At 42.7% G+C, this 24,106-nt stretch overlaps 1 pseudogene; it reads right to left on the bottom strand.

The window, feature by feature from the left end:
• The window catches only part of LOC115111580 (bridging integrator 3-like), a 49,540-nt pseudogene extending 34,783 nt beyond the window's left edge, over positions 1–14,757 (bottom strand).
• Positions 14,758–24,106: the final 9,349 nt, after the last annotated feature.

Below are 24,106 nucleotides of genomic sequence, written 5' to 3'. Positions count from 1 at the left end.
TTCAAAATCCTGAGGGGAAAGAGGCACTGAGTGTGTGTGGACTAATTTAAGTCTTTAGTGATTTGGACACCAAGGAACTTGAAGCTCTGAACCGCTGCACTGGATGGGGCTTGCTCGCCCATCCGTTTCATGTAGTTCACGATCAGCTGCTTGGTCTTACTGACGTTGAGGGAGAAGTTGTCCTGGCACCACACTGCCAGGTCACTGACCTCCTCCCTGTAGACAAGGGTTCCCCAACTGGTGGCATGTAAGCTGAATTTGGCCTGCAGGTGGTTTTATTTGGCCACCCAAGTAATAAATATATATACACAGTGGGGAGAACAAGTATTTCATACACTGTCAATTTTGCAGGTTTTACTACTTACAAAGCATGTAGAGGTCTGTAATTTTTATCATAGGTACACTTCAACTGTGAGAGACGGAATCGAAAACAAAAATCCAGAAAATCATATTGTATGATTTTTAAGTAATTAATTAGCATTTTATTGCATGACATAAGTATTTGATCACCTACCAACCAGTAAGAATTCCATCTCACAGACCTGTTAGTTTTTCTTTAAGAAGCCCTCCTGTTCTTCACTCATTACCTGTATTAACTGCACCCGTTTTAACTCGTTACCTGTATAAAAGACACCTGTCCACACACTCCAACCTCTCCACAATGGCCAAGACCAGAGAGCTGTGTAAGGACATCAGGGATAAAATTGTAGACCTGCACAAGGCTGGGATGGGCTACAGGACAATAGGCAAGCAGCTTGGTGAGAAGGCAACAACTGTTGGCGCAATTATTAGAAAATGGAAGACGTTCAAGATGATGGTCAATCACCCTCGGTCTGGGGCTCTATGCAAGATCTCACCTCGTGGGGCATCAATGATCATGAGGAAGGTGAGGGATCAGCCCAGAACTACACGGCAGGACCTGGTCAATGACCTGAAGAGAGCTGGGTCCACAGTCTCAAAGAAAACCATTAGAAACACACTACGCCGTCATGGATTAAAATACTGCAGCGCACGCAAGGTCCCCCTCCTCAAGCCAGCACATGTCCAGGCCTGTCTGAAGTTTGCCAATGACCATCTGAATGATCCAGAGAAGGAATGGGAGGAGGTCATGTGGTCTGATGAGACAAAAATAGAGCTTTTTGGTCTAAACTCCACTCGCTGTGTTTAGAGGGGAAAAAAGGATGAGTACAACCCCAAGAACACCATCCCAACCGTGAAGCATGGAGGTGGAAACATCATTCTTTGGGGATGCTTTTCTGCAAAGGGGACAGGACGACTGCACCGTATTGAGGAGAGGATGGATGGGGCCATGTATCGCGAGAACTTGGCCAACAACGTCCTTCCCTCAGTAAGAGCATTGAAGATGGGTCATGGCTGAGTCTTCCAACGACCCGAAACACACAGCCAGGGCAACTAAGGAGTGGCTCCGTAAGAAGCATCTCAAGGTCCTGGAGTGGCCAAGCCAGCCAAGTGGCCAAGCCAGCCAAGCCAGCATCATGTTGTAGGGGTGCTTTGCTGCAGGAGGGACTGGTGCACTTCACAAAATAGATGGTCTCATGAGGAAAAAGAATTATGTGGATATATTGAAGCAACATCTAAAGACATCAGTCAGGAAGTTAAAGCTTGGTCGCAAATGGGTCTTTCAAATGGGCAATGACCCCAAGCATACTGGCTTAAATGGCTTAAGGACAACAAAGTCAAGGTATTGGAGCGGCCATCACAAAACCCTGACCTCAAGCCAATAGAAAATGTGTGGGCAGAACTGAAAAAGGGTATGTGAGCAAAGAGGCCTACACACCGGACTCCGTTACACCAGCTCTGTCAGGAGGAATGGGCCAAAATTCACCCAACTTATTGTGGGAAGCTTGTGGAAGGCTACCCAAAATATTTGACCCAAGTTAAACAATTTGAAGGCAATGCTAACAAATACTAATTGAGTTTAGGTAAACTTCTGACCAACTGGGAATGTGATGAAAGAAATAAAAGCTGAAATAAATCACTCTACTATTATTCTGACATTTCACATTCTTAAAATAAAGTGGTGATCCTAACTGACCTAGGACAGGGAATTTTACTAGGATTAAATGTCAGGAAATTGGGAAAAATTTGTATAAATGTATTTGTAAGGTGTATGTAAACTTCCAACTTCAACTGTATAAATATATTTCACTGTTGGACATGAAATACTAAATAACCAGGAAATCAGCTCCAAGTGATTTACATTTTGGAAATATATGTCCCCACGTAATCCCACACATAATAGATATGTAAGGTTGGAAATTATTATGTTTTAGTCAAATATTGTATCTGTTTGGGCTTCTTGTGGTCAATTTGCAGTCTACAATTTTTTTGTAATTATGATCAGGCCACTCGATCAATAAAGAAAAAAATTGTCCTGTGGTTGAATCTCGTTGATGATCCCTGTTGTAAGGCTGTCTTATTGTCAACGAGATGAGGCCTACCACTGTCATGTTGTCAGCAAACTTGATGATGGTGTTGGAGTTTTGCGTGGCCACGTAGTCGTTGGTGAACAAGAAGTACAGGAGGGAACTAAGCACACACCCCTGTAGGGCCCCCGTGTTGAGGGTCGGCGTGGCAGAGGAAATGTTGCCTTCCCTCAACACCTGGAGTTGGCCCGTCAGGAAGTCCAGGATCCAGCGGCAGAGGGCGGTGTTCAGTCCTAGGGTCCAAAGCTTGGTGACGAGCTTGGAGGGGACTATGGTGTTGAACACTGACCTGTAGTAAATGAACAGCATTCCCACATAGGTGTTCATTCCTCTTATCTAGGTGGATGGGGGCAGTGTGGAGTGCAATTGAGATTGCATCGTCTATGGATCTGTTGGAGCGGTATGCAAATTGGAATGGGTCTAGGGTTTCTGGGATGATGGGAGTTGATGTGTGCCATAACCTTTCAAAGCACGATTACAGATGTGTGCTACAGGGCGGTAGCCATTGTGGCAAGTAGGCTTAAAGTTCTTGGGAACAGGAATGATGGTGGTCAGCTTGAGATGTGGGAATTACTGACTGGGACAAGGAAAGGTTGAAAATGACCGTGAATATGCCTGCCAGCTGTTCTCCGCATGCTCTGAGAACACACCCTGGAATACCACCCGGCCTCGCGGCGTTAAGCGTGTTTACCTTTTTAAAAACCTTAGGAACGCCTCGGAGTAGCGACATCAACCAGTCCCCTGGGTCAGCGGGGGCCCTCGTTCCCGGCTCAGTGTTATTTTTTGTCAAATAGTGCATAAAATACATTGAGTTCGTCTAGTAGAGAGGCATCGTTGGCAGACCACAGCTGGGTCTTCCTTTGTAATTCGTAATGGACTGTAGCGCCTTCTTAACGCATCGGAGCCTATGTAATAGGATTCCACCTTGTTCCTATATTGCCCTTTTGCTTGTTTGATGGCTCTGCGGAGGTCGTAGCGGGACTTCATGCACTTGTTTGTCTTCAGCCGTAGTCTCTGGGTTGGCTGCGATAGCCCTGTGTGCGGGAGCCCTGTTCTTTAGCTTAGAGCCAACCTCTGTGTTAATCCTGGGCTTTTGATTGGGGAAGCAGCGAACCTTCTCTTTAGGGACAACGTTGTGATGTATTTCCTAATGAAGCCGGTGACGGAGGTGGTTAGCTTGTCGATGCTATTGGCAGAGTCATGGGACATATTCCAGTCAGCGCAAGCAAAGCAGTTTTGTAGCATAGCATCGGAAACAGAGGACAATTTCTCAATGGAGCGCATCAAGGGTACTTCCTGTTTGAGCTTCTACTTGTGACATCTTATGATAGTTTTGATAGGTAACAACTTATTTTCTGAATGCCATCCGTCTTTTATCTGCCTGAATCCAACTTTCTAAACCATGTCTTGCTACATAAGTTGTGATGGAGAATCCATGAGAAAGAAAACACTTTTTAGTGCCACTACACATGACTGTAGGTTGACATTGACGTGACACTAATAACATCCAAGGAACATGATGGACGTTTGCCGTTGACAGGCACAGTGAGACAACAGCTGCGTCAAAAGAAAGGTGTGTAAACTAATGAGATGGAAAGATGAGGGTGCGAGGCAGGGCCGTGTTGTATAACCAGGGAACACCACTGATGTGTGTGTGTGTGTGGCAGTTCCCTTTGATAACAGCTCAATCAGAAAACCCAACACAGCCAAGAGAGGCAACAGGAAAATGGGCTTAATCTGAATTACAACAGAAAGAATGCTTTCACTGGCAGGAGGGACTAACCCTGGTGAAGCGCTGGGAAAAATGTTCTTTGATTCCCCTTTTGACTCCTAGAGATAAGCAGTGTTGTAATAACATGGATGCATCCCATTCATAAATCACTGACTCATATCAGATCAAGATCTACAGTCAAAATGGCTGATTCAGGAGGAAAAGTTTCATGTCATACTTTTGGTGAGCCAACACCATCATGGAAAACTACATTTCGTCACCCACTGAAATTCCTGAGGTCCACGGGGTGAATCATCTTACTACCCAAGCAACGCATCACTAGAACACTACGGCAGTAACTGGGCCTAGCCTACCTATCTGAGCAGTGATCACATAAGACTTGGCAAGGACTGTACGATATGTCAACGGTTTTTTAAACACGCAGTAACTTTCCAAGAAAGAAGGTAAGATCATAAAGGTGGCAAAGACTGCTAGAATTCGTGCAAAACACCACGACTCTATATCTTTGGCCCAATACAAAAGATCTTGGCCCAGCAGAACATACAATCGAGCCCCACAGTCAAAGTCAACAGTGCATTCGGAAAGTATTCAGACCCCTTTACTTTTTCCACGTTTTGTTACGTTACAGCCTCTAAAATGGATGAAATAAAGAATCCTCATCAATCTACACACATTATCCCACCATGACAAAGCGAAAACAGGTTTTTATAGAGTACCAGTCCAAAGTTTGGACACACCTACTCATTCAAGGGTTTTTCTATCTTTTTACTATTTCATACATTGTAGAATAATATTTAAGACATAAACTTTGAAATAACACATATGGAATGACGTAATAACTAAGAAAGTGTTAAACCAAACAAATTATATTTGAGATTCTTGAAAGCAGCCACCCTTTGCCTTGATGACAGCTTTGCACACTCTTGGCATTCTCTCAACCAGCATCATGAGGTGGAATTTCTTTCATTCTCAATGCATTTGAGCCAATCAGTTGTGTTGTGACAAGGTTGGGGTGGTATACGGAAGATAGTCCTATTTGGTAAAAGATCAAGTCCATATTATGGCAAGAACAGCTCAAATAAGCATAGAGAAACGACAGACCATCTTTACTTTAAGACATGAAGGTCAGTCAATCCGGAAAACTATAAAGAACTTTAAAAGTTCCTTCAATTGCAGTCGCAAAAACCATCAAGCGCTATGATGAAACTAGCTCTCATGGGGACCGCCACGGGAAAGGAAGACCAAGAGTTACCTCTTGTGCAGAGGAAAAGTTCAATAGAGTTACCAGCCTCAAATTGCAGCCCAAATAAATGCTTCACAGAGTTCAAGTAACAGACACATCTCAACAACTGTTCAGAGGACACTGCGTGAATCAGGCCTTCATGGTCGAATTGCTGCAAAGAAACCACTAAAAAAGGACACCAATAAGAAGACTTGCTTGGGCCACGAAACACAAGCAATGAACATTAGACCGGTGGAAATCTGTTCTTTGGGCCGATGAGTCCAAATTTGATTTTTTTGGTTCCAAACGACGTGTCTTTGTGAGACGCAGAGAAGGTGTGGATCCCACTGTGAAGCACAGAGGAGGTGGTGTGATGGTGTGGGGGTGCTTTGCTGGTGATACTGCCAGTGATTTACTTTTAAAAAATGAACCAGTATGGCTGCCACAGCATTCTGCAGTGATATGCCATCCCATCTGGTTTGCGCTTAGTAGGACTATCATTTGTTTTTCAAAAGGACAATGACCCAACACACCTCCAGGCTGTGTAAGGGCTATAAGGAGAGTGATGGAGTGCTGCATCAGATGACCTGGCCTCCACAATCACTCGACCTCAACCCAATTGCAATGGTTTGGGATGAGTTGGACCGCAGAGGGAAGGAAAAGCAGCCAACAAGTGCTCAACATATGTGGGAACTCCTTCAAAACTGTTGGAAAAGCATTCCAGATGAAGCTGGTTGAGAGAATGCCAAGGGTGTGCAAAGCTGTCATCAAGGTTGGCTACTTCGAAGAATCTAAAATACAAAATATATTGATTGACACTTTTTTGATTACTACATGATTCCATATGTGTTCAATAAACAAAACCCTTGAATGAATAGGTGGGTCAAAACTTTTGACTGGTACTATACATTTTTGCAAATGTATTAAAAATAAAATAGAGAAATACCTTATTTACATAAGTATTCAGACACTTTGCTATGATACTCGAAATTGAACTCAGGTGCATCCTGTTTCCATTGATCATCCTTGAGATGTTTCTACAACTTGATTGGAGTCCACCTGTGGCAAATTCAATTGATTGGACGTGATTTGGAAAAGCACACACCTGTCTATATAAGGTCCCACAGTTGACAGTGCATGTCAGAGCAAAAAAAACAAGCCATGAGGTTGAAGGAATTGTACATAGAGCTCCCGAGACAGGATTGTGTCGAGGCACAGATCCGGGGAAGGGTACCAAAAAATGTCTGCAGCATTGAAGGTCCCCAAGAACACAGTGGCATCCATCATTCTTAAATGGAAGAAGTTTGGAAACACCAAGACTCTTCCTCGAGTTGGCCACCTGGCCAAACTGAGCAATTGGGGAGAAGGGCCTTGGTCAGGGAGGCGACCAAGAACCCGATGGTCACTCTGACAGAGCTCCAGAGTTCCTCTGTGGAGATGGGAGAACCTTCCAGAAAGCCAACCAGCTCTGCAGCACTCCACCAATCAGACCTTTATGGTAGAGTGACCAGACAGAAGACACTCCTCAGTAAAAAGGCACATGACAGCCCGCTTGGAGTTTGCCAAAAGGCACCTAAAGGACTCTCAGACCATGAGAAACAAGATTCTCTGGTCTGATGAAAACAAGATTGAACTATTTGGCCTGAATGCCAAGCTTCACGTCTGGAGGAAACCCGGCACCAACCCTACAGTGAAGCATGGTGGTGGCAACATCATGCTGTGGGGATGTTCTTCCAGAGTTAGTGACTGGGAGACTAGTCCGGGTTGAGGGAAAGATGAACGGAGCAAAGTACAGAGAGATCCTTGATGAAAACCTGCTCCAGAGCGCTCAGCACCTCAGACTGGGGCAAGGGATCACCTTCCAACAGGACAAAAACCCTAAGCACACAGCCAAGACAACGGAGAAGTGGCTTCGGGACTAATCTCCGAATATCTTTGAATGGCCCAGCCAGAGCCCGGACTTGAACCCGATCAGCCATCCCTGGAAAGACCTGAAAATAGCTGTGCAGCGACTCTCCCCATCCAACCTGACAGAGCTTGAAAGGATCTGCAAAGAAGAATGGGAGAAACTCCCCAAATACAGGTGTGCCAAGCTTGTAGCATGATATCCAAGAATACTTCATTTTTAATACATTCACAAAAATGTCTGTTTTTGCTTTGTCATTATTGGGTATTGGGTTTAGATTGATGAAAATAAAATAATTGTATCAATTTTATAATAAGGCTGTAACATAACAAAATGTGGAAAAGGTCAAGGGGTCTGAATACTTTTGAATACACTGTACTTAGCTAACAGCCTGTGGACACTGCCTTATTTGCTCAAATCCCTAAGCGATCCAAAGAGAATGGTAGGCTAGAGGGGTAGAGGAAGGAGGATGGTCTATGCTGTGGGAATCGTTTGTTATGTTTCTTCACACACAGTGGCATTTCAGTAGAGGCCTGTACATTTAGAAACTTTGGTTAGTCTGTAAGCCCTGATCCCATGACCTACTCAAAGAAGGGCAGGAAAGACAGAGTGCACAGAGCATGTTACATTTGGTAAATAAAGAGCACAACCTTCTCTTCTATGGACAGACTTACAACTTAAGCTATTAGTCAAAGTGAACACTACACAGGGGTTACAGTGAACCAAGCACAATAGCACTACATTGTACTCAAACTACAATAGGTTAGATGTCAGGTTCATTGACTGTATGGATAAGTATGGATAATTCCATAGGCTAAATTGTTAAACTGCATTGTTGCTTAAGGGCTTGTAAGTAAGCATTTCACAGTAAAGCTGACAATTTTTGACAAGGAGCATGTGTGCACATACGTTGAAAAATGTAGGCGCACACAAAGAAACTTAGGAGCACAATGCCAAATATTTTAGGTAATAACACTGGAATCCTTATTTTTCTAGGCGCAGTGATGTTCCTAAATACAAATTCCAAGTCGCACAGCAAAATATTTAAGCACATATGTGAGTAAAATTGTCTCACTGTAGAGCCTAACTTAGCCTATAGGACAATATCCTTGATATATCCTGGACCTATTCTGAATTATGTTAAAAGTAAAAGCATTATTATAGTATATTAGGCTATATTGCATGGTGTTGTTGTTTAAGTCAGGGCAATTCCATGCCAGCGTAGACTGAAACATTTTTGGTATCTCAGATGGTTCTGGCAATTCTCACATAGTAACTTCCTTGGGAGGAAAGACTCTCGAGATGCTTTTTACTTGAATGACAAACGCCGTATCTTTATGAGACGCAGAGTAGGTGAACGGATGATCTCCGCATGTGTGGTTCCCACTGTGAAGCATGGAGGTGGTGGTGTGGGGGTGCTTTGCTGGTGACCCTGTCTGTGATTTATTTAGAATTCAAAGCACACTTAACCAGCATGGCTACCACAGCATTCTTCTGCAACACGCCATCCCATCTAGTTTGTGCTTAGTGGGACTATCATTTGTTTTTCAACAGGACAATGACCCAACACACCTCCAGGCTGTGTAAGGAGAGTGATGGTGCTGCATAAGATGACCTGGCCTCCACAATCACCAAATCTCAACCCAATTGAAATGTACTGGTACGAGATGGACCACAGAGTGAAGGAAAAGCAGCCAACAAGTCTTCAGCAAAGCTGTGATCAAGGCAAAGGGTGGCTAGTTTCAAGAATCTAACATATGTTGATTTGGTTTAACACTTTTTTGTTACTACATGATTCCATGTGTGTTATTTCATGTTTGATGTCTTCACTCTTATTCTACAATATAGAAAATGGTAAAAAATAAAGTAAAATCCTTGAATGAGTAGGCGTCCTAACTGTTGACTGGTACTATACTTTTAAAATCATTAACATGTACAGTGGCTTGCGAAAGTATTCACCCCCTTGGCATTTCCTATTTTGCTGCCTAACAACCTGTAATTAAAGTGGATTTTTTGGGGGGGGTTGTATCATTTCATTTACACAACATGCCTACCATTTTGAAGATGCAAAAAACTTTTTGGGGTGAAAGAAACAAGAAATAACAAGAAAACTTGAGTGTGGATAACTATTCACCCCCCCAAAGTCAATACTTTGTAGAGCCACCTTTTGCAGCAATTGCAGCTGCAAGTCTCTTAGGATATGTCTCTATAAGCTTGGCACATCTAGCCACTGAGATTTTTGCAAAACTGCTCCAGCTCCTTCAAGTTGGATGGGTTCCGCTGGTGTACAGCATCTTTAAGTCATACCACAGATTCTCAATTGGATTGAGGTCTGGGCTTTGACTAGGCCATTCCAAGACATGGCCATTCCAGAAATGTTTCCCCTTAAACCACTCAAGTGTTGCTTTAGCAATAAGCTTAGGGTCATTGTCCTGCTGGAAGGTGAACCTCTGTCCCAGACTCAAATCTCTGGAAGACAAACAGGTTTCCCTCAAGAATTTCCCTATACTTAGCGCCATCCATCATTCCTTCAATTCTGGCCAGTTTCCCCGTCCCTGGCGATGAAAAACATCCCCACAGCATGATGCTGCCACCACCATGCTTCACTGTGGAGATTGTGTTCTCGGGGTGATGGGAGGCGTTGGGTTTGCGCCAGACATAGTGTTTTCCTTGGTGGCCAAAAAGCTAATCTGACCAGAGTACCTTCTTCCATATCGTTGGGTAGTCTCCCACATGCCTTTTGGCGGACACCAAACATGTTTGCTTATTTTTTCTTTAAGCAATGGCTTTTTTTCTGGACACTCTTCCGTAAAGCCCAGCTCTGTGGAGTGTACGGCTTAAAGTGGTCCTATGGACAGATACTCCAATCTCCGCTGTGGAGCTTTGCAGCTCCTTCAGGGTAATCTTTGGTCTCTTTGTTGCCTCTCTGATTAATGCCCTCCTTGCCTGGTCTGTGAGTTTTGGTGGGCGGCCCTCTCTTGGCAGGTTGTTTGTGTTGCCATATTCTTTCCATGTTTTAATAATGGATTTAATAGTGCTCTGTGGGATGCTCAAAGTTTCTGATATTTTTTTATAACCCTACCCTGATCTGTACTTCTCCACAACTTTGTCCCTGACCTGTTTTGAGAGCTCCTTGGTCTTCATGGTACCCCTTGCTTAGTGGTGTTGCAGACTCTGGGGCCTTTCAGAACAGGTGTATATATACTGAGATCATGTGACAGATCATGTTATACTTAGACTTTATTTAACTAATTATGCGACTTCTGAAGGTAATGGGTTGCACCAGATCTTATTAGGGGCTTCATAGCAAAGGGGGTGAATACATATGAACCAACCACTTTTCCGTTTTACTTTTGATTTTTTTAAACATTTTTTGAAACAAGTTAGCTTTTTCATTTAACTTCACCAATTTGGACTATTTTGTGTATGTCCATTACATGAAATCCAAATAAAAATCTATTTATATTACAGGTTGTAATGCAACAAAATAGGAAAAATGCCAAGGGGGATGAATACTTTTGCAAGGCACTGTAGTGTGCATCTATCAGGTACACATACATGTTAGTACATACACACAACAATAGTAGAGGCGTTGCTTTATTAGTTTTTTTGAACGCAGGTTTGCTGTTCACTTGCGCTATCCTATATGAAATGGGAGTTCTGTGCAATCATGGCTTTGTAAAATACTGTACATTTCCTTGAATTTGTTCTGGACCTGGGGAATGTGATAAGACCCCTGGTGGCATGTCTGGTGGGGTAAGTGTGATTGTCAATGCTGTGTGTGTGTAAGCTGACTATGCAAACAATTTGGAATCTTCAACACATTAAATGTTTCTTATAAAAACAAGAAGTGATTCCGTCAGTCTTTCCTCAACTCTTAGCCAAGAGAGACTAGCATGCATAGTATTGATATTAGCCCTCTGACTGCAATAAAGAGCAAAGTGTGCTGCTCTGTTCTGGGCCAGCTGCAGCTTAACTAGGTCTTTCTTTGCAGCACTTGACCATATGACTGGACAGAAATCAAGATAAGACTAGAGCATGCAGGAATTTAGTTCCTTGTTGCAAACTGGATTCATCTTTTGGAGTATTTGTATTCTGTACAGGCTTCCATTTCACTCTGTCAATTAGGTTGGTATTGTGGAATAATTACAATGTTGTTGATCAATCCTCTTGTCACCTATCACAGCCATTAAACTCTGTTTTAAAGTCCACATTGCCCTCATGGTGAAATCCCTGAGGTTTCCATCTTCTCCGGCAACTGAGTTACGAGAGACACCTGTATCTTTAGTGACTGGGTGTATTGATACACCATTAAAAGGTGTAATTAATAACTTCACCATACTCAGAGGGATATTCCATGTCTGCTTTTTCTATTTTTACCCATCTACCGATTGGTGCCCTTCTTCACGAGGCATTGGAAAACCTTCTTGGTCTTTGTGGTTGAATCTTTGTTTGAAATTCACTGCTTAACTGAGGGACCATACAGATTATTGTATTTGTGGGGTACAGAGATGAGGTACCTATTCAAACACTATTATTGCACACAGTGTGAGTCCATGCAACTTATTATGTGACTTGTTAAGCAAATATTTACTCCTGAAATTATTTAGGCTTGTCATAATAGGGTTGAATACTTGCCACAAGACATTTCAGCCTTTAATATTTTATAACATTTGTAAAAACATAATTCCACTTTTGACATTATGGGGTATTGTGTGTAGGCCAGTGAAAATCTAAACGTAGTCCATTTTAAATTCACACAACAAAATGTGGAAAAAGTCAAGGGGTGTGAATACTTTCTGAAGGCACCGTAATTAGCAGCGAGCCCATTCTGGAAAATGTACTTGTAGAGTATATTGTTCCAAACAAAAGCCTGTCTTACAATTTAAGATATTAAAATGTTCAATAAGATTGTTTTATTTCAGCAACAAGAGACTTGCTCCATATTTTAGAGCACACTATAAGGAGTATAATGACACCAAGATTTCTATACGATTTACATGTACAGTTGACAGATGTCTGTACGATTTACATGTACAGTTGACAGATGTCTGTACGATTTACATGTACAGTTGACAGATGTCTGTACGATTTACATGTACAGTTGACAGATGTCTGTACGATTTACATGTACAGTTGACAGATGTCTGTACGATTTACATGTAAGGTTCACAGATCTCTACCTTTTTTTCTTGTAAAAATGTAGCTAATGAGAGCAAGGCATACACCCTAATTTGCCCTGAGTTCAACACAACAATATGGCTCTTGGTGTAGGCCTAAGTAATGTAGGTAAGGCTCACTGTTTTAGCTGTCAGCAAACTGCTGTGCCCGGTTTTACATTCCCTAAAACATAGTGACTCATGTTAAAACCAACATTTTAACACCCCTGCTCTCCCCCTTGACCAAACCTTTAGAACTAAGCTGTTTCCTTATGGACGTCACTCTACTCTAGTCTAGACGTAGGCATGCTCAGAGAAACAACAGTCTTATTTACCAGCATAGCCATTAGCTCTGCATGATAAAAATACAGAAATGATGCGGCTACAGGAAGAACCAATGACTACGTTGGAACTATAAATGTGTGCGCCATTGGCAAGGGGATAACATATCACTTCAATTGGGGCTATTGCCTGGAGTACAGAGGGCTGGTTGAGGACATTAGGAGTGCAATTGTTCGGATGACCCCGGAGTCAAATCTCTCACGTCACAGAAGCAAGAGTGAGGGCCTGACTGGAATGAGTTGGTCAGCATAGTTGATAAAGGGCTCTTTCACTGGACAGGCACCACACATTTGACCTTGTGCTTGGCTGTGCGTAGAGCCCTGCACGGGCATGAATTTTAAGCCTGAACCCTACCCATACCAGTAACCATTAAGCCCTACCCTACACAGGCCCGATTGCTTCTGCAAAATTTAAGGCACCCCACATTTGACCCTGTGCTTGGCTGTGCGTAGATCCCTGCACGAGCATAAATTTTAAGCCCAAACCCTACCCCGATTGTTTCTGCCAAATTTAAGGCCCGGACCAAAGGCCAAAATAACTTCAATCATTAGCATCCATTAGCTGCTAGTCTCTGTCTGTCCTCCTCCCTGCAGTGCTCACACAGCATGCACTCTGCTGCTAGTCTGTCAACCTCAGTGGGGCTGTAAAAAAACAGGATGCGTCGGGTTTTCAGGATGCGACTTCCGCTTTTGGACGTCAACAAGGCAACACACAATCTTAACTCCGCCACAACATTTACTCGAGTGATTGAACAGTGCAGAAGATAACCTTCCTTGATAGTTTGTTTTTCTCTCATCAGGACCAGAAAGAGACACTGCTCAAGTGTTTCTTTAACGCCTGCTACGTTAGGTTAATAGTCTGCCTGTGTGAGTATCCAGAGCAATGGCTCCGCCTCGGGCTGCTCAAAGACGAGACAAGTTTTTGTCACTCAACTCAGGAACAGTATTATTTTCTGTGAAATAATCTGTCCTGTGGACTCGGACAATGTTCTGGTCGTATATTTCACGTGGTTGAAGCACGTCTGACACCATGTTATGATCTTAGTAGGTTAAGACTGTAGGCTAGCCTACTGCGCAGCAGAGCAAATGGCTCAGCTGTAAAATGCTTGATCAATTTAGTCATATACGAGCCCTGCCCGTACCCTAGTAATTGATGAAAAAAAACAGGCCCAAACCCAATAACGGTGTGTAGTAATTGAACCTCCCAGTGACTCTTATCAAAACTCCAGCAGCTTCTATGAGTGGGTTAACTCCTACCTAAGCAGGTAACGTTAGTTAGCTAAAATTGGCAACCTGGCTAACTAACTAAGAATTTAACTCCACTACAACGTAACATTGAAGTTAAATCCTAAGGTTAGTGCCAGGTAACTATTAGCTCTCTTTTCTAGACAGTTGGTTAGTTAGCGCTGCTACTTTAACGCGTTAACTAGCAAGCCAACATGTCATAAGTTGTTTATGGTCACTATGCCAACGTTAGCTAGGGTGCTAACTATCTAGCCAATGTAAATAACAGCTCTCAAGCTACGCTCAGGATGCTAGCCTTTTAAAGTTAGTTGACGAGTTTGCAAGGCAAATGACATCATACTGTAAGCTATAATTGTTAACACATTACATGTGTATAATATTTCTAAACTGCTTGGCCAGTTCTAGACACCGTTAACTTACTGAAAGCTAAGCCAATTACTAGCTGCTAAGTTAGCTAGCTAACCCCACAATTTCACCAGTCGAATCAACCCGTTAGCTTGTTGAAGACGATGAATGTGTCTAGCTGTCTTATCAAAATACATACCAGCTCATTTTGTCTGAATTTCTCATCCAGTTTCAATGGGAAGCTTTTCCCTCTTCAGAAAACCTCATCCGCTTTCACATAACTAATTTCTAGCTATATAAAGTAACCAGGAAGTGGCTACAGCAGTAGCACAGATAAATGAGAACATATTTGGTAGTAGTTTTTCGGTGGGTGGGGGGGGGGTTAAACTACGGAAAGCAGAAAGGCCTGCATGGCGCACTGGGTTAGTGAGAGGGAGACGAAGTATAGATCCAACTATTTATGTGGGCTTGTCTGTTCAGCAATGTCATTTTTGGAGTTTGAAATATAATATTATAGCTTAGAAAATTGTTACTGACAGATGAGCTCGCATCAATGAAAGATCAGAAATAAAAGAGATCCTGGACATTCAGGATTTCATGCTGAAATCTCTTGATTTCAGCCCAGAGGTGGAAGCATGGAGATAGTATGGATGGAGTAGAATGCCATGCCATTAAGTGTGTAGGCAGATCACATTTTCCAAACTTTAAAAGCTGTGTGTCTAACTATATGCTATTTCATAACATAATACACCTGTTGATAGGCATAACATAATGTTTGAGGACTATTCCTCTAATACATCAAATCTAAAATTATCTGCCGAAATTGTTGCCACCCCTATTACTAGCCTGTTCAACCTCTCTTTCGTGTCATCTGAGATTCCCAAAGATTGGAAAGCAGCTGCGGTCATCCCCCTCTTCAAAGGGGGGGACACTCTTGACCCAAACTGCTACAGACCTATATCTATCCTACCATGCCTTTCTAAGGTCTTCGAAAGCCAAGTCAACAAACAGATTACCGACCATTTCGAATCTCACCATACCTTCTCTGCTATGCAATCTGGTTTCAGAGCTGGTCATGGGTGCACCTCAGCCACGCTCAAGGTCCTAAACGATATCTTAACCGCCATCGATAAGAAACATTACTGTGCAGCCGTATTCATTGATCTGGCCAAGGCTTTCGACTCTGTCAACCACCGCATCCTCATCGGCAGACTCGACAGCCTTGGTTTCTCAAATGATTGCCTCGCCTGGTTCACCAACTACTTCTCTGATAGAGTTCAGTGTGTCAAATCGGAGGGTCTGCTGTCCGGACCTCTGGCAGTCTCTATGGGGGTGCCACAGGGTTCAATTCTTGGACCGACTCTCTTCTCTGTATAAATCAATGAGGTCGCTCTTGCTGCTGGTGAGTCTCTGATCCACCTCTACGCAGACGACACCATTCTGTATACTTCCGGCCCTTCTTTGGACACTGTGTTAACAACCCTCCAGGCAAGCTTCAATGCCATACAACTCTCCTTCCGTGGCCTCAATTGCTCTTAAATACAAGTAAAACTAAATGCATGCTCTTCAACCGATCGCTACCTGCACCTACCCGCCTGTCCAACATCACTACTCTGGACGGCTCTGACTTAGAATACGTGGACAACTACAAATACTTAGGTGTCTGGTTAGACTGTAAACTCTCCTTCCAGACCCATATCAAACATCTCCAATCCAAAGTTAAATCTAGAATTGGCTTCCTATTTCGCAACAAAGCATCCTTCACTCATGCTGCCAAACATACCCTTGTAAAATTGACCATCCTACCAATCCTCGACTTTGGCGATGTCATTTACAAAATAGCCTCCAATACCCTACTCAACAAATTGGATGCAGTCTATCACAGTGCAATCCGTTTTGTCACCAAAGCCCCATATACTACCCACCATTGCGACCTGTACGCTCTCGTTTGCTGGCCCTCGCTTCATACTCGTCGCCAAACCCACTGGCTCCATGTCATCTACAAGACCCTGCTAGGTAAAGTCCCCCCTTATCTCAGCTCGCTGGTCACCATAGCATCTCCCACCTGTAGCACACGCTCCAGCAGGTATATCTCTCTAGTCACCCCCAAAACCAATTCTTTCTTTGGCCGCCTCTCCTTCCAGTTCTCTGCTGCCAATGACTGGAACGAACTACAAAAATCTCTGAAACTGGAAACACTTATCTCCCTCACTAGCTTTAAGCACCAACTGTCAGAGCATCTTACAGATTACTGCACCTGTACATAGCCCACCTATAATTTAGCCCAAACCACTACCTCTTTCCCAACTGTATTTAATTTATTTATTTATTTTGCTCCTTTGCACCCCATTATTTTTATTTCTACTTTGCACATTCTTCCATTGCAAAACTACCATTCCAGTGTTTTACTTGCTATATTGTATTTACTTTGCCACCATGGCCTTTTTTGCCTTTACCTCCCTTCTCACCTAATTTGCTCACATTGTATATAGACTTGTTTTTTTTTACTGTATTATTGACTGTATGTTTGTTTTACTCCATGTGTAACTCTGTGTCGTTGTATGTGTCGAACTGCTTTGCTTTATCTTGGCCAGGTCGCAATTGTAAATGAGAACTTGTTCTCAACTTGCTTACCTGGTTAAATAAAGGTGAAATAAAAAATAAATAAAATAAAAATTATTTGAGAAGTCTGTATAGGCATCAGGCTGGGGAACACACCATCCACGTCGTTCATTATTTTTCCATAGAACATATACTGTAACCCCTCATTGATTATCCCGTACATACTTATATACAGTAGCAGTCAAAAGTTTGGACACATACTCATTCAAGGGTTCTTCTTTATTTGTACTATTTTCTATATTGTCAAATAAAATAAAATTGTATTAGTCACACGTGCCAAATAGAACAAGTGTAGACCTTATAGTGAAATTCTTACTTGCGAGCCCCTAACCAACAATGCAGTTTAAAAATATAAAAAATCATATATAAAAACATTTGAATAAGAGACAAAAGTAACAAGTAAATAAGGAGCAGCAGTAAAATAACAATAGCGGGACTATATACAGGGGGGTATCGGTACAGAGTCAATGTGCGGGGATACTGGTTAGTCGAGGTAATATGTACATTTAGGTAGAGTTATTAAAGTGAATATGCAAAGATGATAACAACGGAGAGTAGTAGCTGTGTAAAAAGGGGGGGGGGGGGCAATGGAAATAGTCTGGGTAGCTATTTGATTAGATGTTCAGGAGTCTTATGGCTTGAGGGTAGAAGCTGTTTAGAAGCCTCTTGGACCTAGACTTGGCGCTCCGGTACCACTTGCCATGCGGTAGCAGAGAAAACAGCCTATGACTATGGTGGCTGGAGTCTTTGACCATTTTTAGGATCTTCCTCTGACACCTCCTGGTATAGAGGTCCTGGATGGCAGGAAGCTTTGCCCCAGTGATGTACTGGGCCGTACGCACTACCCTCTGTAGTGCCTTGTGATCGGAGGCCGAGCAGTTGCTATACCAGGCAGTGACGCAACCAGCCAGGATGCTCTCGATGGTGCAGCTGTAGAACATGTTGAGGATCTGAGGACCCATGCCAAATATTTTCAGTCTCCTGAGGGGGAATAGGTTTTGTCGTGCAAGCTTTACGACTGTCTTGGACCATAATAGTTTGTTGGTGATGTGGACACCAAGGAACTTGAAGCTCTTAACCTGCTCCACTACAGCCCTGTCCTGTAGTCCACAATCATCTCCTTTGTCTTGATCACGTGGAGGGAAATGTTGTTGTCCTGGCACCACACGGCCAGGTCTCTGACCTCCTCCCTATAGGCTGTCTCGTTGTTGTCGGTGATCAGGCCTACCACTGTTGTGTCATCGGGCAAACTTAATGATGGTGTTGGAGTCATGCCTGGCCGTGCAGTCATGAGTGAACGGAGTACAGGAGGGGACTGAGCACGCACCCTTGAGGGGCCCCTGTTTTGAGGATCAACGTGGCGGATGTGTTGTTACCTACCCTTATCACCTGGGGGCGGCCCGTCAGGAAGTCCAGGATCCAGTTGCAGAGGGAGGTGTTTAGTCCCACGATCCTTAGCTTATTCATGAGCTTTGAGGACACTATGGTGTTGAACACTGAGCTGCAGTCAATGAATAGCATTCTCACATAGGTGTTCATTTTGTATAGGTGAGAAAGGGAAGTGTGGAGTGCAATAGAGTGCATAATTTCTGGATCTGTTAGGGCGGTATGCAAATTGGAGTAGGTCTATAGAGTTTCTGGGATAATGGTGTTGATGTGAGCCATGACCAGCCTTTCAAAGCACTTCATGGCTATAGATGTGAGTGCTACGGGTTGGTAGTCATTTAGGCAAGTTACCTTAGTATTCTTGGGCACAGGTGGTTTGCTTAAACTATGTTGGTATTACAGACTCGGATAGGGAGAGGTTGAAAATTTCAGTGAAGTCACTTGCCAGTTGGTCAGCGCAAGCTCACAGTACACGTCCTGGTAATCCGTTTGGCCCTGCGGCCTTGTGAATGTTGACCTGTTTAAAGGTCTTACTCACATCGGCTGTGGAGAGCGTGATCACACAGTCTTCCGGAACAGCCGGTGCTCTCATGCATGTTTCAGTGTTCTTTGCCTCAAAGCGAGCATAGAAGTAGTTTAGCTCATCTGGTAGGCTCGTGTCACTGGACAGCTCTCTGCTGTGCTTCCCTTTGTAGTCTGTAATGGATTGCCAGCCCTGCCACCTCCGACGAACATCAGAGCCGGTGTAGTAGCCGGTCTATTGACACTTTTACTGTTTGATGGTTCGTTGGAGGGCATAGCAGGATTTCTTATAAACTTCCGGGTTAGAGTCCCGCTCCTTGATAGTGGCAGCTCTAGCTTTTAGCTCATTGCGGATGTTGCCTGTAATCCAAAGCTTCTGGTTGGGGTATGTACGTACCATCACTGTGGGGACGATGTCATCGATGCACTTATTGATGAAGCCAATGACTGTTGTGGTGCACTCCTCAATGCCCTCAGAGGAATCCCAGAACATATTCCTGTCCGTGCTAGCAAAACAGTCCTGTAGCTTAGCATCTGCTTCATCTGACCACTTTTTTAATGATGGAGTCACTGGTGCTTCCTGCTTTAATTTTTGTTTGTAAGCAGGAATCAGGAGGATAGAATTATGGTCAGATTTTCCAAATGGAGGGTGAGGGAGTGCTTTGTATGTGTCTCTGTGTGTGGAGTAAAGGTAGTCCAGAGTTGTTTTTACCCCTGGTTGCACATTTAACATGCTGATAGAAATTTGGTAAGACTTATTTAAGTTTCTCTGCATTAAAGTCCCCAGCCACTAGGAGTGCCGCCTCTGGGTGAGCGTTTTCCTGTTTGCTTATGGCGGATTACAGCTCATTGAGTGCAGTCTTATAGCCACGAAAAATACAGATAAAAACTCTCTAGGTAGATAGTGTGGTGTACAGCTTATCATGAGCTACTTTACCTCAGGCGAGCAAAACCTTGAGACTTCCTTAGATATCGTGCACCAGCTGTTATTTACAAAAATACATAGTCCGCCGCCCCTTGTCTTACCAGACGCCGCTGTTCTATCTTGCCGATACAGCGTGTAACCAGCCAGCTGTATGATGATAATATCTTCATTCAGCCATGACTCCGTGAAGCAGAAGATATTACAGTTTTGAATGTCCCGTTGGTAGTTTAATCTTCTGCGTAGGTTATCGATTTTATTTTCCAAAGATTGTATGTTTGCTAGCAGAATGGAAGGCAGTGGGAGTTTATTCGATCGCCTATGAATTCTCAGAAGGCAGCACGCCCTCCGGACTCTTTTTCATCCCCTTCTCTTAACGCAAATGACAGGGATCTGGGCCTGAAAGCACTAAGTCATTCACGTCGGACTTGTTAAATGGAAAAAAAGGATTCTGACAGTTTATGGTGAGTAATCTCAGTTCTGATGTCCAGAAGTTATTTTCGGTCATAAGAGGTGGAAGCGGCAACATTATGTACAAAATACGTTTTTTTAAAAACAACAACTTACAAACAACGCAAAGAAATGAACAAAAAAACACATTTGGATAGGAACACGTAAATATCAGCCTTCTTCTCCGGCACCATCTTAGCACCCGGGGAATAATAGTGAAGACATGAAATAACACATATGGAATCATGTAGTAACCAAAAAAGTGTTAAACAAATCTAAATATATTTTAGATTTGAGTTTCTTGAAAGTAGCCACCCTTTGACTTGATGACAGCTTTGCACACTCTTGACATTATCTCAACCAGCTTCACCTGGAATGCTTTTCCAACAGTCTTGAAGGAGTTCACACATATGCTGAGCACTTGTTGGCTGCTTTTCCTTCATGAGGTAGTCACCTGGAATGCATTTCAATGAACAGGTGTGCCTTGTTAAATGTTAATTCTGTGGAATTTCTTTCTTTCTTAATGCGTTTGAGCCAATCAGTTGTGTTGTGACAAGGTAGGGGTGGTATACAGAAGATAGCCCTATTTGGTAGTCCATATTATGGCAAGAATAAGCAAAGAGAGACGAGAGTCCATCAATACTTTAAGACATGAAGGTCAGTCAATTTCAAGAACTTTGCGAATGTATTCGCGTGTACTCGCAAAAAACATCAAGAGCTTTGATGAAACTGGCTCTCATGAGGACCGCCACAGGAAGGGAAGACCCAGTGTTACCTCTGCTATAGAGGATAAGTTCATTCGAGTTACCAGCCTCAGAAATTGCAGCCCAAAAAACTATGTGAAGCATTTAAAGGAACAGTTATCTCAACATCAACTGTTTATCGGAGGCTGCGTGAATCAGGCCTTCATGGTTGAATTGCTGCAAGGACACCAATAAGAAGAGACTTGCTTGGGCCAAGACAACACGAGCAATGGACATTAGACCGGTGGAAATCTGTCCCATCTGGTTTGCGCTTAGTGGGGCTACCATTTGTTTTTCAACATGACAATGACCCAACACACCTCCAGGCTGTGTAAGGGCTACTTGACCAAGAAGGAGAGTGATGGAGTGCTGCATCAGATGACCTGGCCTCCACAATCACCTGACCTCAGCCCAATTGAGATGGTTTGGGATGAGTTGGACTGCAAAGTGATGGAAAAGCAGCCAACAAGAATGTTGGAAAAGCATTCCATGTGAAACTGGTTGAGAGAATGCCAAGAGTGTGCAAAGCGGTCATCTATGCAAATTGGTGGTTTCATTGAAGAATCTAAAATATATTTAGATTAAAAAATGAATACATGATTACATATATGTTATTTCATAGACATTTTTGATGTCTTCACTATTATTCTACAATGTAGAAAATAGTAAAAATAAAGAAACACTTGAATGAGTAGGTGTCCAAACTCTTGACCTATACTGTATATATATCAGTATGTAAGGGATAATCAATGAGGGGCCACAGTATGCGTTCTATTGAAAATAATGAACGGCAATAAGGTGCGTGTCATGACACCCTAGTTGAGTGGAACTATTATTTTCAGAGTTGATTATCCCTTTTATACCATGGCTATAATTTACCAGATTTGCTGGTAGAAATCCACTAAAGTAGCTAGCAAGTTTACTAGAGTGCTACAGTAGTTGTCATGGTAACCAAACAACTAAGACTTGCTAGTTTAGCTAACCAAACCTTCAGTCCTACCTTGCCATTATGAAAATCGAATTCAACAATGCCAACAAAAAAAAATCAATTCGACTTTTGCTTTCAAAAGCAGCTCAAAAATATAAAATGTTAGAAGGAACTATAGGCATTGAATTCTAACGTGCATTATTTAAGCAATAAGGCCGGAGGGGGTGTTGTAAATGGCCAATATACCCCGGCTAAGGGCTGTTGTTAGCATGACGCGATGCGGTGTGCCTGGATACAGCCCTTAGCCGTGGTATATTGGCTATATACCACAAACCCCCGAGGTGCCTTATTAAGTGATAATACCCGAGAAGCCGGTGTTTGGAGGATATATTGGCACGGGTGTTGTTAGGCCCGAGACTAAGACCTCCAAACAACGGCTTCAAGGAGCTTATCACTCAATAAGGCACCTCAGGGATTTGTGGTATATGGCTAATATACCATGGCTGGGTATCCCTTTCCTATGCATGCCTTTGCTATGCACTTCTCAGTAGGTGGTATTCAGACTTACCTTGTGCAGGTGCGTAACAGGCTTTGCATGCATGGTTTCCTTGCACGTGCTGAATACATTTAATTCAACCACTGAAAACCCTCTCAACAGATTTTCTCATGGAGTTTTCATTCAATAGGGTTTTCAGTACATTTATCTAAAGCCAAAAAGGTGTACCTTTTTCATTTGTATTTTCTTGACAGACTCACTAGAATTTATGGAGAAAACAGTTCAGAATATCAAGGCTCAATGACATAAAGCATGTAAATACTCATTCATCTCCTTTTCAGCACCAATTAATATATTCAAAAATACTCTGGTCTTGTATATTATTTCGGGTTAGGAAAGTATTTATGCCAAATATATTTTTTTTATGGTTTTGGAGAGCCTTTATGCACAAAATATAATGGTGAATAAAAAAATGCAGTTTGATTCATCCTGAAAGTTGCAATATTCAGTTGTTCAATACATGAAAAAATGGAAGGTGAGAAAAGTGTACAATAGGGGTTGAACAGTAGTCCTATAAATCTACCCGAATAATCCTCACTAATCATGAAACTGTGATGACAACGCTCCAGTCATCGTGAACTGTGCGCCAGGCTCCAGGGTTTAATTAAGTGATAATGTCCGAGAAGCCGGTGTTTGGAGAATATATTGCCACTGGTGTTGTGCTTTGAAGGCATTATCACTTTTATACAACGGGTTACCAACATATTCAAATAATGATTGACATATTTCATTAAAAACATTATTTTGTTTAATTTATTCATACTATTTCATCCTTCCACAATATATAGTCCCAACACAAATCTAGGTTTGCTACCCAAGCTGGCTGGTCGTTTGTTCTATCGGTTCAGTTGCCAGAGACGCGACCCAGTCGTTCAGTCTTTTTGTTCTGCATCTATGGAAGAGACCAAGTTGTTCGTTCTAAATGTTCCATTGCCATATTGGCTGGCAACGTTCCCTTGCTTGCTAACTAGCCAACTACGGCCAATTTACAGTCATGTCAAACAGTGCAGCCAGAATAACAACAGTAGATGCATTTTCATTTATTTAAGCTGTTTTCTAGTGACATTTATTTAGACATATCCATAACATAACAGTGAACTAATGAGGTGCGATTTCGCCTGGCATAGAAAATGTGTTTCTCGTCAGGGCACTGGTGTTCAGAGGAGCTAGCCAACAACACAGCTAACGCAATCACTTCAAACTGAAGCTGTAAAGACTGCAAACTAGCTGCACTTGGTTTCGTTTTATCTTTTTTCAATCCATAAAAATGATGCCAGCTGATTTAATGATTTCGACTGGCTGAGAAACGCTGCGTGTCTGTCTTGTCCCGACTCCCGACATGTTTGTTACTATGGGATAGCTGGAGATCGAATTTGAATATTGAAACAATGCTGCAAATGTCGGAGATCCAGACAGCAAGGTTTATACAAATATCCGTTGTTGACAACTAAATGTTAATTTAAAAGAAATATGAGATAATGTATAGATGCTTTTTATAGTAGAGCTCATGTTTATAAATTGTCTTGCTGGGCTGATGAGACAGTGGATTGTGCAGAGTAAATGGGCATTTTAAAGTCATT

The sequence above is a fragment of the Oncorhynchus nerka genome, linkage group LG27 (genome assembly GCF_034236695.1).
Source record: "Oncorhynchus nerka isolate Pitt River linkage group LG27, Oner_Uvic_2.0, whole genome shotgun sequence".
NCBI classification, from domain to species: Eukaryota; Metazoa; Chordata; class Actinopteri; order Salmoniformes; family Salmonidae; genus Oncorhynchus; species Oncorhynchus nerka.
Note: the sequence above shows the minus strand (reverse complement) of the source record. Positions and strands in the feature narration are given on the sequence as shown.